Source organism: Dreissena polymorpha, chromosome 2, assembly GCF_020536995.1.
Source record: "Dreissena polymorpha isolate Duluth1 chromosome 2, UMN_Dpol_1.0, whole genome shotgun sequence".
NCBI lineage: Eukaryota > Metazoa > Mollusca > Bivalvia > Myida > Dreissenidae > Dreissena > Dreissena polymorpha.
In genome coordinates, this window is record NC_068356.1 from 70,396,887 (window position 1) to 70,414,718 (window position 17,832).

The following is a 17,832-nucleotide window of genomic DNA, read 5'->3' on the forward strand; positions in this document are numbered from 1 at the left end:
AGGTCGCAACGGAAGATAAATTAATACAACTGTGGATTTACCAGGGAAGTCCTGAAACCTTTGATGGTGGTCGCGCATACAACACTGTCACAGAGTTTTTTTTCCAGTCTAACACAGTTCTGGGGAAAAATGAGTTTTTTAATTGCTCAGTTTTACATGAGAAGGTTTTTAAACACTTCGAATTATTAGTCACTTGGTTGTCTAGAATGTTTGAAGCTTAGACATTATTTGAGTTTGGTTTAACGTTACGTTTATTTCTTGCCGGTTTAAATATGTCATGACAAGGTAAGGCTGGCACCTTCCCCACGACTACAGGAACGTGAGTCGGTTTATCTTTCGTCTGTCCTGTAGACTTTGGAGTTTCAATTTATTTAGCACGGACTTGACACAGCCTTGATCACATGAGCGGATCCCTTGTGATAAATTTAGCGTCTTGTCTCTTGATGCGCTCGATTTCGCGACAATTTGCTTGGCTAGACAAGGGTCCCATACTACGGAGCTGTACTCAAGTGTTGATCGGACTAGAACCAGAGCTACCGGTAAGTATGCTGTTGTTCTGCAGGTGATCGCAGCCTCGATATGTGCTCTTAATTGTCAAGTCCATCGTTCCGTTACTTTTATATTTCTTTTATCGCGAACATTTTTACCAATGATTAAAATTTAACATAACTTTTTATGTTTCACTCCGTTTTCCAACTCTATTCTTAACCGCTCCTACGGTTCTGTCGTTACCAAAAATTACTTAGTTGTTCCTGTTCCCAAGAATTTCTTAGCCCTAAACACAACACAAACAATATCTTGTTCCCACGACTTATTAAACTAATCAAATTGTGTTAAAGACAGAAATAAAACATGAACATTTTCAAACTATGCTTCAGTATTTACTGCAATTCTGATACATTTTTGCTTAGTGAACGTGCATTTTACGGTAAATTTCCGATTATTCTGCAAAAGTCCCTTCAAACATTACGCTCCGTGTTGGTTAAAAATTGCAAAATAACCCAGATGCTATTCGCTTCTTTATTTTAAGCATTGACTGGCATTTATTTCAAAACATATTGATGTATGAACTGTCGGAAAAAGTACTTCGACGGTTTTAATGTTTTAAATTAGGCGTTATATTCCCGACAGTTCATACACCGATGAAATGCAGAACAATACTATTCTATACTTTTAATTTCAATGCCAAGACGATATTACCACTTATTTCAGTACTTTAAAAGCCACGATGGATTTCTCTATGCTAGCGTATGAATCAAGTTTCAGTTTTGTATTCATTTTCGTCAAACATTATATCGGACGTTCGGACAAAACTATCACGTCATTTTGCTATTGAAGAATGACAAACAAAGTAAGTATAAGTCGCGGAAAATATTGCCATTTGCTCAACAGTCAATTAAGTAACTCTTTGAGGTCATGACTACGGAATCCGGATAGTGCCATCTATAATCTCGCCCTTCTTTCATCAAGGGCGACACTAGACACACGTAGCGATACACGATATTTTTCGCGACAGTCGCGGCGACGCACGATATTTTTCGCGACAGTCGCGGCGACGCACGATATTTTTCGCGACAGTCGCGGCGACGCACGATATTTTGCGCGACAGTCGCGGCGATGCACGATGTATTTAACACGATATATCGCCTTTGTGTAGGGAGCCCAAAAGGCGATAATCGTGTTAAAATATCGTGCGTCGCCGCGACTGTCGCGCAAAATATCGTGCGTCGCCGCAACTGTCACGGAAAAAACACTGTGCGTCACCGCGACTGTCGCGGAAAATATCGTGCGTCTCCGCGACTATCGTGAAAAATATCGTGCGTCGCCGCGACTGTCGCGAAACATATCGTGCGTGTATCGCTTCGTGTGTCGTGTCTCGCGTTCAAAAGGCGAAACTAGACACACGAAGCAACGCACGATATTTTATTATTCAAACATCGCCCATACTCTCGAATCTCGTTTATCGCGGTCTAATTTCAGACCACGACACTAGACACACGAAGCGATACTCGATATTTTGCGCAACAATCGCGGCGACGCACGATATTTGTACTGTTCAAATATCGCTGTAATAATATCGCCTGTCAACTGTCGCGTTTTCTTAACGGTGTTACAGTAATTTTTAACCATTTATTATGAATATTGTTTCCCTCGACACACTTATAAAAGATTATCCTAGCATTAGTAAACCGAGTACAAATTCATTAATTTTTATAATAATTTTGATATATATAGACAAGGATATATGTTTATAACTATTCAGAAATTTGAACAATGAGTAAAACTTCTATAAATTTTAAGATAATATATCGTTATTCTCTGTATCACTTCCAATAGGATTGCAAATTTGTAGATAACGTTTAACTTCAAGTAAGACATCAATATATGAAACCAGAAGATTGCTTTTCAGTACATGTGTAATCATCATCTATAGGTTATCCAGATTACTGACGAGTACCATTGCCTGTATTGTTTTACCTTTTAAAAATCTTTTATAATGCTTTATCAAATAAATTATCGGCATTAATAAAACGGCATACAGTGCAAACAACAATTTTATAATATTTATATCGGCTAACAAAAACGCTTTTGAAGGGCGCAAAACGTTTGTTTCATATTGCTGAACAGGGTTCCAGATATAATATAAATGACTATCATATAATTATATTCAAATAAAGTTTACACTGTTTCTTTTGTGCATGTCTAATATGATCTAAACAAAAAGCACGTAATGCACGTTGAACCGTAGAATCGAACAACTAAAACTCAACCTAGGGAACTCAGTGTTATATTCAAAATCGTTTTTCCAAGCGATTTTCCTATCATCAAATATACGTTTATATACAATATTTATGTAATATGAAATATTTATTTATAGCCAGATTGCAGTATAAGTAGCGAATAGCTTGCTATATCAATCATATATATTTTAACTGCTGATCAGACATAAACATTATTATATAATAATATTATATCAAAATATATATATACGACATGATGCACATGCTTAATGACGTAAAAATATCCCCTTTTTGTCTCCTTTGATATTTTGTAAACGCGACAGTCGACAGGCGATATTATTACAGCGATATTTGAACAGTACAAATATCGTGCGTCGCCGCGACTGTCGCGCAAAATATTGAGTATCGCTGCGTGTGTCTAGTGTCGCGGTCTGAAATTAGACCGCGTTACACGAGATTCGGATAATATGTGCGATATTTGAATAATAAAATATCGTGCGTCGCCGCGACTGTCGCGCAAAATATCGTGCGTCGCTTCGTGTGTCTAGTGTCGCCCTTTGAACGCGAGACACGACACACGAAGCAATACACGTACGATATTTTTATTGCGACAGTCGCGGCGACGCACGATAGTTGCACGATAGTTGCGGCGACGCACGATTTAAGTAATTTTGAAGGCTTTGACAACCACTTGAGCATGTCACGTCTTATGTACTTTCATCAAAGAACCTTCTTATTATGCCAAAAAAGTGCAAAGTTTATACGTAATAAAAGGTGAAACATAAAATGAATTGACTTAACTTTGGCAATTTTACGGGAGGGGGGGGGCGTACACCACGTGCGCCCCCATTTGGACCCGCCTATGCACAGGCTTCAGATATTCGATCTGACCGACGGACGGGCGGACCGACCAGCAAGCCGACAAATTTGAATCCTGAATTGTCCCTTCCCATCCATCAAACAGAAGTTTGGATATAATAATGTTTTGGAAAACTTAACCTCGGTCGAGTTTAAACTTACAGAGCCGGATTATAAAAAAAGAACATTTAAGAACTTTGGAAGCTTTCGACATTGTATTGGCCTATTGTGCTTATTGTTGAGCGTGTCGAGTGGATGTATTGTTTCAATCTTTGCCAACTTTTAAAGCATTAATTGTTTTGCCTTTCCGGTTTATCAAAATTTGAAAGCTTTGCATTATTTCAAAGTTTTTTATTCCAGTAATCGCAATCAAAAGATACCTTCTTTCAACATTAAATAAAATAAAATTCGCCCGAATGCTAGCACATCAGAAAACAGGGTTTCGGCAGTGTTAGATCTCGACAAAAGCACTGTGCGCACCCCCAATGAAAAGCACACAAATGTTGCAGAAACTCAAAGGATACAAGAATTAAAAATTAATCATGGGTGCGATCGCTAAATGGGTTTTAAATCGGAAGAAAAAAAGAAGAAGAAACTTCTTTTGTCTTCGGTGCGATACAAAATGAATAGTGGAATATAACCTAAATTAACTCGCAACAGTACGGTTTAATATTGTGTATGATGTCCATTGCCAATGAAGGGAAGACAGAAAAAATCGGGGTATGCAAGTTATGAACGATCTTCAATGTCATGCATACGTTTTCTCTCTGAACTTATTTAAAATGTTGCATTTGCTCTCATGTCATCGCGTATTTTTAGCAATTGTACAAGAGTTTTATAGAAATAATATAAGGGTTACATTCCAACAATAGTGAATGATGCACGTTGTGATAGGTTACATTTCACATTGAAGAAAACGTAACGTTAATCATCGTAAATACGTTCTGTTTTCCTGTTGTGAAATATCTACATACAAAAATAAATATGCAGTTGACTTGCTCTTTATGACAACTATTTATGATACAGCCATCCTCGAATTGAGGCTTGTGCCTTGTCTCACACAAATCTGTATTAGTCAATTTGATGCACCACCCATTCTCAGCCATCTTAAGTTTTACTGCTTCAAATCCTTTTATTCTGTTGTATGAGAATGTTATTGCTCTATGCATTTTTTACATGTTTCTATTCTCTCACAGGTATAGGTTGTGGTAGTTGCAATAATCCAACTCCCAGCTATTGACCCTCCGGGTCTGGGAGTTGCAACTGGTTTCGCAATTTACCATAGCAAAATCTCCGCCGGGATTTCAGGCGGAGATTTATTGGTAAAATTAGCAACATAAACTATTTTCTGGCATGAATTAACACAAATAGATCGTCAATATATCTATAATGAGCAAATTAAGATAACTTACATGATGTGGTGTGCTCGCAGAAGAAAGATTTTAATCAAAGTTTCAAACACGTCAAGTGTAAATGTAAATGTCAACTTGTTTGCATATCGAACAGTTTTTATTAACCAAAAGAAAAATTAAAGGAACGCATGCGGTGTGTTTACAACATATACTAATAAACGGTTTACCTATGCTTTTCTCCGAACATACAATTTATGTTTTTAAGAAAGGTTATTTTCAAATATTAAATATTTGTTTTAAATGGACAGAAATTTTGTATATAATTTGTTCAAATTTTAATTAATACTTATGTTAATTGTATATGAATAGCGCTCAGACAACAGACATTAGGAAGAAACAACAGGAACGATGACCCTTAGATCTGCTGTAAGGGAATTATAACACAACAGCATCTACAGCAGCAACATTTATTAGCTCTAAAGCATACAATTGCTTTTAGCCATAAACAAAATAGAAAATAACAAAAGTGTAGTGCATGGATTATAAGAATTATGAAAACTAGGAATTGATAGAAGTTACAAAAAGTAATCACTGATAAGTAAAATAAGTTGTATGACTTTCAATTGATAATGACTTATTCATCAGATACTTTAATAAGGTAAGACATAAATTAAAAATTCACTTCTTAGTAACATAAGACTTATCACTTTAATATTGATATTGAGTGAAATTCGTTGACTTCTGAGATAGGCATTATTATACATTATAACAATAAGTAAAACACTGGAGCATGATTTAAGAACAATGATTTATATAAAACAACCCATTCAAAGTGTAACTTGTATTCATACATATATTCGAACACCATATATTCATATGTATAGATACATATAATCAGGGATATCCCCAGGCGATTTTAGCCCAGCGGACTAAAATGCGTGCGCTTGACATTTTCACAAGAGCTTGCAAGCTTTAATCCGAATGCTGTCTACATTCGGCCAACGTTCAATCAAAACATGCACGCTCTTATCAGCGGTGTGTGCATAAGGGGCATAGGTAACACGTATGAACGATTTACGGGTCGTTAATGGGGATCGATTATGGTCGTAATATTATAATGGTCGATAATGATCTATTATTACCGGTACATGTGGAGGAAGAGCAATTAAAGATATGCTCAAATTGTTTGTTTGTTTTATTTTAATTAGTTTAAACCTATTTAATTTAGCTCGATTGCATCGAAAGCCGTATGCTTTTATAAACGCTCTCGAATCTGTTTCCTGGGACTAGAACCAGTACTTGGTGTCCTTTGGGGGAGATCGAAGGAACGCTCACAGTGAGGTTTTAACCCGTGACTTCCCGATCGCTAGGCAGACACCATATCCACTACGCCACGGCGATCTTTTAAATATTTTAATTGTTAACGACTATTGCAGAAAATAAACAAGTATAAAGAACTTGCTTCAAAAATAAACCGTAACTGATGTGTGTTGCGGTTGTGCGTAATTTAAGTTATGAATACAATTAATTGGAATCAAACGTCTTATTTGATTGCTCCCGACCATTTAAAATTTGTTCACACTATTTTCTGAACGGCGACTATAACTTCACAGTACCAACATTTAATATATTCAGATACAATATATACATATGTATAGTTTCTTTCATATTTACGGAATTCGCTATATACCTAAAACACATTTTTCTTTAGTCTCTGTGCATGTCAGAATACAATCTAATAAACGACAAGAAATTGGAAGCAAGATTTTCCATTGGTCACAGAATGTTTTTCAATCATTTTTTTGCTTTCTGTTTATTTTGGTTGTTATTTAATTTTATAATATATGACTTGACTGAAATGAACTGAGGACAAATACATAAATATTATGAAATTTTGTGTTTTAGTAGCTCCTAAGTAGTGTGGATTTTGATTTATAACATTTAGAAAGTATATTAAGAAATCGACACCAACCGCCTGCCGCTGTGCCTGACCAAATTTCTGGGGAAATGCCAGTACATATATATTCTTCGCTTGTTATTCTTGTCTGTGTATCATTACATTCTCATCAGTGACAATTATCAAATGAAAAATCTCTCCAAAACACCTATCACACCAACACATCCGCATTTTGCACAGCACCTCGAACAACACTGACAAAGATCACACTCACATACAGAACAATTCTTTAAAACGCAACCTTCCCTAACGCATAACTCACTTTCACCCATCTCTTTAGTTAACAAAGTCTTTAATACTGACAGCCTCAAGCACTCAACACTCTTAAACGTCTCTCTCAGTCCACTGTCTCCCACTAACGAACGACCGTAGGGATAAACAACTGCAAGGGACGGTTTCCCATCCCGGCCTGCCCTCCCCACCTCCTGCCAGTATGACAAAGGATTTCTTGGTGCACCCCAGTGGACGACTAGACGAACATCCGCAATGTCAATCTGTAAATGACCAGATGTTAGATTTGTATTTTCAACACGGAACATAATGCCCACGTTATCGACACATAATAAGTTTACCAATGCATACATACGCATTGCCCTGTACGCCATGAATTAATCGCTCTGTACTCAATCAATTTATCAATAACTTTATAATTAATTCGATAAATGAAGAGACTTCGATCATCAACAATGTTCATGTATTCAATTTACCGCATCTCCATGCCGTAATATCTAGATCAAACAAACACGTTTCGTCAATCTATTTACAGAAAGCTCGAGTAGTTGGTCACATTATTAATTGTTCAGTAACTTACCCCCAATCCAAAGGCCACAGTCGCCACCACGATCTTCACACTTCCATCCCCGGAAAACTCGTTCAGGATTCGATTCTTTGATAAGTCGGTGGTCGAAGCATGGAACATCTATTTCACATTGTATTTCAATACATGCATATACCAAAACACACATAATTATGGTAAACAAATGAACACATGCATTACCGCCTTTCAACTTTATGTACGTCTTCAATGCGAACTCGAAATATAAAATGATTTAATTAAACAATAGTAAATTATGCTCGATTGGTTATTGTCGGCTCAGATACTACTTCAAGTACCCGGTGTAATTAAAAAATATACTGCAAAGTATGTGGGGTACAGAAAATATATACCGGTTTTAAAAAGTATTCCGGAGTTTGACCGGGTGCGTATTTTCCGTATCCGGGGTACATTGTAGAATACTTCTGAGTACTCGGGGTACTTTTAAGTAGTACCTGAGCCGACAATGACCAATTGAGCGTAAATTATGTGTGTTGTCCCTCGATCGTGGTTAGGCTTTCGCTTTCAATAAGCACGATCACACACAGGGAAATATATGTAAATTTATCAGCTGTATGTGTGTATATGGTACCCCAGGTACTTTAAAGTTTACTACACCGTTCCCGGTGTACGGAAAATATACTATAAGAACCCCGTCGTATTGCCGGGTGCCTTTAAACGTATTATTCGTACCCGGGGAACATTTAGTTTACCTAAGGGTACACGGGGTACTTTAAAGTAATTCCTGAGCCGACAGTGACCAATTGATTATGTGTGGTGTCCCTCGATTGTGCTTAGGTTTTCGCTTTCTGTAAATCTTTTAGCTGTATGTGTTTATATTTCATTATAACAATGCATATTCATTTCTTTGTTCTTTCTTGTTTTGTTTGTTTAGTTTCTTTTATGGTGTTTCTTTTTTCCATTTCTTTATACTTTGTGTGTGTGTGTATGTCTGCAATATTTTCTACGTATACATGTATATTAAATAATCTAGCCTAATAGCCGAAAACAAATGTGGAATATGTTCAATAAATATTTTAATTGGTGCAGAAAGTGTTTCATAGCATTTCAACCCTCATTCACTTAGTAAAATAGTAAAAGTTACACCAACACCACATAGTATCTTTATTTTAATAACAACTTGTTTACAATGCAAACATACGCCCGATATTATTCAACTTACTAACGGAACATGCCACTTATCCGATCGCAGCGAAATTACAGTCATAAGAATGTGTCCTAATTCAAACTACAATGTTATACACAATACAATTTCAACTGCTACCATAACGTCCATAAGACCAGATCGTCAGATACCACTGTGAAAACAATTTGTGCAGTGTAACCCTTTCTTTCCCTTTGCTCTAATCGACAATAACAACTTCCGCCATAAACGATTTGATATCAATTTTATGTTTTGAGCATTTCTCAACAATGTAGACGCAAATTAATGTCGATTGTAACAGGTATTGTGTTTGTAACAATGTATTAGGTTGATTTAACTCGATTTTATGGACATATGTGTGACATTATTTTTTTACATTGATTTTAATTTTACAAAGAAGAACTATGAGCTGTACGTATGTACTCATAAAAGCTCAGAGCATTCAAGAAGAACTAAGGTTGTGGGGGCTAAACACAAATTTAAATGGGAAATGAAGTGTGCTTGAGTTAAAACCTGCTGCTCAGTCAATTTAAACCTAGGCCATCCTTAAAAAATTGTTTGTTTGGCATAACCCGACCCAGGTAAATTTGGGTGGGTAGGTAGGTAGGGATTTTAATTTTTTTTTCTTTTTTTTTTTCTGAAATTGAACTCCGACATATACCAAACTGAAAGGTAATTATTAAATAAATCTCCAAGTCCTCTGCCTCATGAAAGGAAATTGGTAAATATTTTTCTGCACTGTCCGTATCACCGCACATGTATTCGTAAGTCCATTTTTTGTATAAAGAACATCGAAAATATAATATAATCAACAAAAAATACTTTATCATGTGCACTTCAATAAAAATAAGGTCAGGTCAAGCGATGTCTAATCGGGTACAGACCGAGTTTTTGTTAATTGTTTAAATTGCAAACACTTTCATTGAAACAAAGAGACAAATATAGAAAACTAGTCTGGATTAAAATTGCGGATGTTTTCAATGAAAGTTTACTAGATTTTCGAATTTTCGCAATTTAGATTTTTCTTGAGCCAAATTCTCAATATTTTTGCAAATGGTGCAGATGGCTCAAATGGCGAACGACAGCGCGAGCATTGTGAACGTGTTATTATTGGTATAAATGCTTAATATTACAGGGCGCGCGCTGTCGTTTGCCATTTGAGCCATCTGCACCATTTGCAAAAATTTGCGAAAAATATAATTTGCAAATATGCTTAAATCTCGTTAAAGTTCATTGGAAACATCCGCTATTTTAATCCGGAGTGTTTTTATGTCCCCCACTATAGTAGTGGGGGACATATTGTTTTTGCCCTGTCTGTTGGTCTGTCTGTTGGTCTGTCTGTTGGTCTGTCTGTTTGCGCCAACTTTAACATTTTGCAATAACTTTTGCTATATTGAAGATAGCAACTTCATATTTGGCATGCATGTGTACAGTACACTCCACGCGTTTTCCTAAAAAAACTTGCTCCCTCCGCGGGTTTTTTCTGCTAGCGAGTGTTCACGCGGCGTTGGAAGAGCGAGGTGAACTCGATAAAACGCTCGGAGTTACGCTGCGTTCGCTAATTCCCGCGGCGTGTATTACTTTAGGCTAGTCGGTAAATGCAGACACTTTCCGTTCTTATCAGTGACCGCCGTGCAACGCCGCGTTAGCAGTGTGCTACTGTGCATGCCAAAAAATAAAAACATTGTAATAATAAATTTTTTTTTAATACTGTGGTACATGTATAAAAAAGATAATTGTATAGAAAATTAATACGTATAAAAATTATGTTTTTTAATTCACGGGTACGACTACAATATATATTAGTCTAATATAATACATTTGACAAATTAATATTTAAATCATAACACATATGACACAAGAATAATGTTCCGTAAAATTTCCAAATGAGGATAATAATTAGTAATCCGAAACACTCTACGATTTTTAATTGATAACACGACGTTTACAAATGCTTCCAATATACAGTCATCATGTATATATTTCCCGACAAAAGCGCGCGAAAATTATGTTGCAATGTACAAGGTCACGGTACAATGTATACTCCTGCAAAGCGTGCGTGTATTGATTTTTTTGATACAAACTTTGTAGCGCAGAGAACATTGAATTTTGTTGATTTCGGTTAAAAGTTTCTTTGGTATTTATTAACGAAATTATATCGCGAATAAGTTGATATTTCCTCTAAAATAATTTCAAATGGAACACGCCGAATCTTTATCGTTACGGTATTTTAGTAGAGTAATTATTTTAACACTAATTGTACTGTAAACTGAATAAAGAAGACATCTGGGCGGAACTGGATTTTAAGTGTTTGACGTTATGAAAACACGCAAAGCTTGTCTACTGACCAATTGTGTAGACTGCTGTCTGCAGTGTTTTGACAAAAGGGATTAACATGTGTGAATGTCACTCTGCCGATTTGGTCCATAATTACTGGTAAACATTGTTTAGAATGTCGACGCAACAATAATACAACTGTGAATATTAAATGCAATTATCAAGTCAATAGTTACCACCTTTTAGCAATCAATGGAATTACCTACAAACAAAGAGAAAATCAATGCATTAGCGAGCAGAGAATTGACTTTGTTCCGACAATTAAAACCATTCCTTATGCATTCGTTGAACGTGTTCACTTGAGTAAGTTATGCCTTCAGACAGGAAGCGGCTTTTCTTTGATAACGTCAAACTGTCAATTCACACAGATTTGCGAGATTTTTAGGGTCCTTGGTCATTTGTATACATGTTCAGTATAGAAAATCACCTGCTAACATGAAAACTTTGGATTAAATTATCAAAATAAAAACAATGTTGCAAACTGTGTTTATATTAATTGGTAAGTATTAGTTAAAAGACGACGAGTTTTCTATACAGCAACAACTACTTCTACAACCACGTCGGGATCGATCTATCTTGGTTTTTGTTTTTTTTGTAAATATTATACTACATGTACATGTATGTACTTGTAATAAATGTAATTTTATTTGAAAATCAGGAAGTCAAACAAAATTAAATTGATCGTTATCTCGTAAAATGCGGAGTTTCCCCCGCGTTGCCAACGCCGAGGGCCGCCGCGTCGGCTTATCAGTTTTGCCGATCGTTAACCGCCGCGTCCAAAATCATGCAAACGCCGCGTATAGCGGGATTTTCTTAATCTCCCTCCAGGTCGAAACCCGCGGAGTATGGAGGGAAATTGGGGAAAACGCGTGGAGTGTACTGTACGTATAATCATATTTATAATGCTTAATGTTTCCCAATTTCATGGTTTATCACGCTATTTTTCCCAATTTCATGGTTAATCGCGCTAATTTTCCCAATTCAAACGGCACAGGCTGTAAGAAACAAGAGCACAGCCTTGCGGGTGCAGACCGCTCATCTATTTTGTTTTTTAAAGGTGAAGGGACCTATCTCAATTTCAATCACAAAGGAGGGAGGGGTGGAGTGGAGGGGGTTGTATAGTGTGGGTGTGTGGTCATTTATTACATTATCTTCCAAAAATGCCAAACAAAATGCAAAAAAAATATATATAATTGGGGGGGGGGGGGGATTCTTGGGTGGAATGGTTGGACGTTTTTTCAAAAATAAAATAATACAAAAAAATATTTGTGTTTTTTAACCATGTTTAAATTTTTCTATATTTTTTTTAAACGATGTTTCAAAAAAAAAATTGGGGGGGGTATAGTGTTAGGGTGTGGTGGTCATTTATTACATAATCTTTAAAAAAAAAACATACAACATTTTGTGCGGGGGGGGGGATTGGTGGGGGGGGGGGCGTGGAGGATGGTTTGGGTGGAGTCTATTGTGGTATGTCAGGTAAGAGTTGTTTTGTCAAAGTATCAATCAAATCTAATCATAAATAAAGAAGTCATGGCAATTTTAGCAAAATTTAATAATTTGACCTTGAGAGTCAAGGTCATTCAAAGGTCAAGGTAAAATTCAACTTGCCAGGTACAGTACCCTCATGATAGCATGAAAGTATTTGAAGTTTGAAAGCAATAGTCTTGATACTTTAGCAGTTAAGTGGATCATAACACAAAATTTAACCATATATTCAAAGTTACTAGTCAATAAAGGGCCATATTTACGTAAAAATGACAACCAGAGTTATGCAACTTGTCCTTTTACTGTCCCCTTATGGTAGTTTGCGAGTGTTCCAAGTATGAAAGCAATATCTATGATACTTTAGGGGTTAAGTGGACCAGAACACAAAACGTAACCAAATTTTCAATTTTCTAAGTATAAAGGGCCCATAATTCCGTCAAAATGCCAGTCAGATTTACATAACTTTGCCTGCACAGTTCCCTTATGATAGTTAATAAGTGTTTCAAGTATGAAAGCAATAGCTTTGATGCTTTAGGAATAAAGTGGACCTAAACACAAAACTTAACCAAATTTTCAATTTTCTAAGTATAAAAAGGGCACATAATTCTGTCAAAATGCCAGTCACAGTTACATAACTTTGCCTGCACAGTCCCCTTATGATAGTTAGTAAGTGTTGCAAGTATAAAAGCAATAGCTTTGATACTTAAGGAATAAAATTGACCTAAACACAAAACTTAACCAACATTTTCAATTTTCTAAGTATAAAAAGCGCACATAATTCTGTCAAAATGCACGCCAGAGTTATCTAACTTTGCCTGCCCAGTCCCCTCATGATAGGAAGTAAGTGTACCAAGTTTGAATGCAATAGCATTGATACTTTATGAGAAAAGTGGACCTAAACGCAAAACTCAACCGGATGCCAAGTTGATGACAATAGCTCATAATTTTTTTTTCAAAATATAGATGAGCTAATAAAAGCAAAAAAAAATCACTATAATAATCATGAAAACAGCAAACAAGATATGGTTAAGCTACATGTACAAAGGGCTTCGTACACTGCAACAGTGCTTTAATAACAGTGTTTTAAATATTAAAAATATAATTTCTTAAATAAAATAAAATAATTTTCCTACCTACCTACCCACCTGTAAAATCTAGGGTCGGTAAAGAGCAAACCAACAATATTTTAAGTGTGGCCTGAGTCTAAATTGAGAGTAAATTGGTGATTGGTTGAATAAAAACAGTGCACATTTTACACATGTTCAAGTGGGGTCTCTGTCCCGATTGGATGTCAAATGGAGGCATGCCCTACATTTCACTTTATGGAGTTATCCACACAGTGCACATGTGTGTTTTAATATGGAGAATGTTTGTGTTCAGGAAATTCTTAAACACATTTATAGTCGATATTGGCCAGAAATTACGAGGTTTTGTTTGTAATATACTGATTACTTTCTACAGTAAAGGTTGCATGATTGATCGTTTTAGGTGTCCTACTTTTGGGTCAAATGTCAAAACATTTTTTATCGAATGTCGCAATTTGGACCTGAAAAACTCTGGCAAGTATGTATATATGCCTGCTCAGCACCATCTGACACATTTTTGTTGGGAGGTACATGCTTTGTTAATTGACCTTTTTATGAAGATGATCATTAAGAAAGGAATACTGGTAGTGCAAAGACTGCCACCAGTTTAAGCTGAATTGCGGCCCTTGGTCCTGTAGTCTACTCTACTGTAGAATTTGTTGTGGATATAATTGTCAGTGTCAAACTCTTGTTGTGAGGGCATCAGTGTCTGCAGTGTTTTTTTTCACCATTTTGGGAATGGGGCCGGAACCCTCTGGATTGGGAAAATTTGTGGCATTTTGAATAAAATTGAAAAATTAGTGTTGTTGTTTTGCTAGAAAATGCACATATTTAGCATGACTGACAATTAAAGGGACCTTTTCACAGATTTTGGCATGTTTTGAAGTTTGTCATTAAATGCTTTATATTGATAAATGTAAACATTAAATTTTAAAAGCTCCAGTAAAAAAATCAAAAATAAAATTTAAAAATGGATAAAAAAGTCGCCCGTTGCAGGGCTTAAACCAGTGACCCCCGGAATCCTGAAGTAAAAACGCATCAGCCAACTGAGCTATCCTGCCAAGCATGCTAAGATATTTATTTTATACGTTATATAAGCAATCTTCGTAGTTTCAAAAATTTAAAGGACAACAACAGAACTCTCCAAATTATTCAATCGTTTCGCGTTGCAACGCTTTATAATTGTTAGGTTTTTAAATCGTCAAAAGATGCATATAATGGCTGTATTAGACCATGGTAAATGTTCAGTAATACTGTTTCCTCACAAATATCATAACTAAACGGAAAATTTGCGAATCTGAAACAACTTTTTCAATTTTGTCAATTTACCAAACCGTGAAAAGATCCCTTTAAGAGTGAACCCAGGTATCTTCAATGAACCCATGACTCTAAACTCTTAAAGCTATTTCAATGATGTCAGTGAGAACAAAAGAATGCTTGAAGTTACTATGGAATTGGGAACAGTTTTTAGCTGTAAATCTGTAATATAATTATCATGTAACTGTAGAACAAAGTGTCATTCAATACTACTCTACTAGACCAATGCAAGCACTGTAGATAGTGCGTTAATGAATTAGGTCAAAGGTCAAGGCCACTGTGACCTCTAAAACAAGGGCTGTTTGTAAAACATGCATGCCCCCCATATGGGCTGTCCATTGTAGTGGCAGCCATTGTGTGAATACGTTTTTTGTCACCGAGACCTTGACCTTTGACCTAGTGAACTGAAAATCAATAGGGGTCATCTGCGAGTCACGATCAATGTACCTATGAAGTGTCATGATCCTAGGCAAAAGCGTTCTTGAGTTATCATCTGAAAATCATTTTACTATTTCGGGTCACCGTGACCTTGACCTTTGACCTTGTGACCTCAAAATCAATAGGGGTCATCTGCGAGTCATGATCAATCTACCTGTGAAATTTCATGATCCTAGGCATATGCGTTCTTGAGTTATCATCTGAAAACCATTTTACTATTTCGGGTCACCGTGACCTTGACCTTTGACCTAGTGACCTCAAAATAAATAGGGGTCATCTGCGAGTCATGATCAATCTACCCATGAAGTTTCATGATCCTAGGCGTATGCATTCTTGAGTTATCATCCGGAAACTATACTATTTCGGGTCACCATGACCTTGATCTTTGACCTAGTGACCTCAAAATCAATAGGGGTCATCTGCGAGTCATGATCAATCTACCCATGAAGTTTCATGATCCTAGGCGTATGCGTTCTTGAGTTATCATTCAAAAACCATTTTACTATTTCGGGTCACCGTGACCTTGACCTTTGACCTAGTGACCTCAAAATCAATAGGGGTCATCTGCGAGTCATGATCTATGTACCTATGAAGTTTCATGATCCTAGGACCAAGCGTTCTTGAGTTATCGTCTGACAACCACCTGGTGGACGGACCGACAGACAGACCGACAGACCAACATGAGCAAAGCAATATACCCCCTCTTCTTCGAAGGGGGGCATAAAAATAAAATAAAATCTAACAAGCCTTCGCAGCCGAGCGTGGCACCCGTTATGCGGTGCTCTTGTCATTATAAAGCAGCCATCTTCATCATAATTATATTTCGAGATCCTTCTTAGCACACCAGTAGAATTTAATGCATTCCTAACCTCCAAACAAGATGTAATTTCATAAATACTTACAGGTTTTATTCTGTTTATTTTCAAGGACACAACATGAGTTGCAGAAAGAAACACCAAATGCAATTGTCGATATGTACTTGTCAACGACAGTGTGGCATGGGTTGATTCTACTGAAGAAATGGGAAAGGAAGGCACGTGACAATAGCAAATAATCAACATTGTCTTCCTTGCTGGCCTACTTTGTTTAATTTGGTGGATTTCACTTACAAGATCAGAGGCATAATCTAGTGTTCCTTTCAACAAGAAATTAAGTGTCTTGCTTTTATTTACATGCATGTGTGTAAAAATAAGTGAGCAAAGTGTATATTCAAGAGCATGTATTGATAATGCTCTCAAAAGGTTATGTACATGTAGGATATGTGTGGAATATAGTCATAGTCACAGACAGCAGTTATGTGTGGAACATATCTACATGATAGTGTAAATGTGCTCAATCCTAGTGCAAAGTTCCTGTATATGGTAAAGAATATTGTAATAATGGAATATTGAAAGTATGGAAAAACTGTGTGTACAAATCAAGATGTTTGGATTACATACACATTCAAAGGTAAGTTATTTTTCACCTTTCATCATATTTATATTTTTGTAACCCCACACAATGAATTTGTAAAGGGGGTTGATTGGTTTCAGGTTGTCTTGTCTGTCCGTTGTTGTCGTCCACAAGTCAGATTTCTTGTGCAGAGCCAGCAAATTGTTTTTTTTTCCCACTTGGTTAAAGTACCGGTTTCGTACCAATTGCAAAAAAAGAACACAAAATTCTTTTTAGCTCGGCTGTTTTCGGAGAAAACCCGAGGTATTGTCATAGCCAGCTCGTCGTGTCCGCCGTCAGTCGAAACTTCATATGTAGATGCACCTTGATGAGTTATACACGCCACACCCATTTTGGGGTCACTAGGTCAAAGGTCAAGGTCACTGTGACCTCTAAAAAAAATCAAAAAAATCTGTCAAGCTTTCATTTATTCAAAACTGCACCCGCAGCCGAGCGTGGCACCCGTTATGCCATGCTCTTGTTTAAAAGTTATTGAAACTGTTATTGCCCTTTGTTATTAGCTCATCTATTTAAAAAAATAAATAATTATGAGCTATTGTCATCACCTTGGTGTCGGCGTCTGGTTAAGTTTTGGGTTTAGGTCCACTTTTCTCATAAAGTATCACTGCTATTGCATTCAAACTTGGTCCACTTACTTACTATCATGAGGGGACTTGGCAGGCAAAGTTAGATAACTAGTCTCTGGCTTGCATTTTGACGGAATTATGTGCCCTTTTTATACTTAGAAAATTGAAAATTTTGGTTAAGTTTTGTGTTTAGGTCAATTTTATTCCTTTAAGTATTGAAGCTATTGCTTTCATACTGGTAACACTTACTAGCTATCATAAGGGG

At 36.5% G+C, this 17,832-nt stretch overlaps 1 protein-coding gene and 1 long non-coding RNA gene across 4 annotated transcripts in view; one reads left to right on the forward strand and one right to left on the reverse strand.

The window, feature by feature from the left end:
• Positions 1-17,832, forward strand: part of LOC127867511 (metalloendopeptidase OMA1, mitochondrial-like) — a 182,573-nt gene that overhangs the window by 159,068 nt on the left and 5,673 nt on the right. The gene's annotated exons all lie outside the window — the stretch shown is intronic.
• LOC127867518 (uncharacterized) overlaps positions 5,480-17,832 on the reverse strand; it is a 49,121-nt gene continuing 36,768 nt past the window's right edge. For both annotated transcript variants that reach the window (XR_008043529.1, XR_008043531.1), the window contains exons 2-3: positions 7,720-7,827; positions 5,480-7,402 (exon numbers count right to left, since the gene is read on the reverse strand). This is a non-coding gene — a long non-coding RNA (uncharacterized LOC127867518). The remainder of the gene's footprint in view (positions 7,403-7,719; positions 7,828-17,832) is intronic.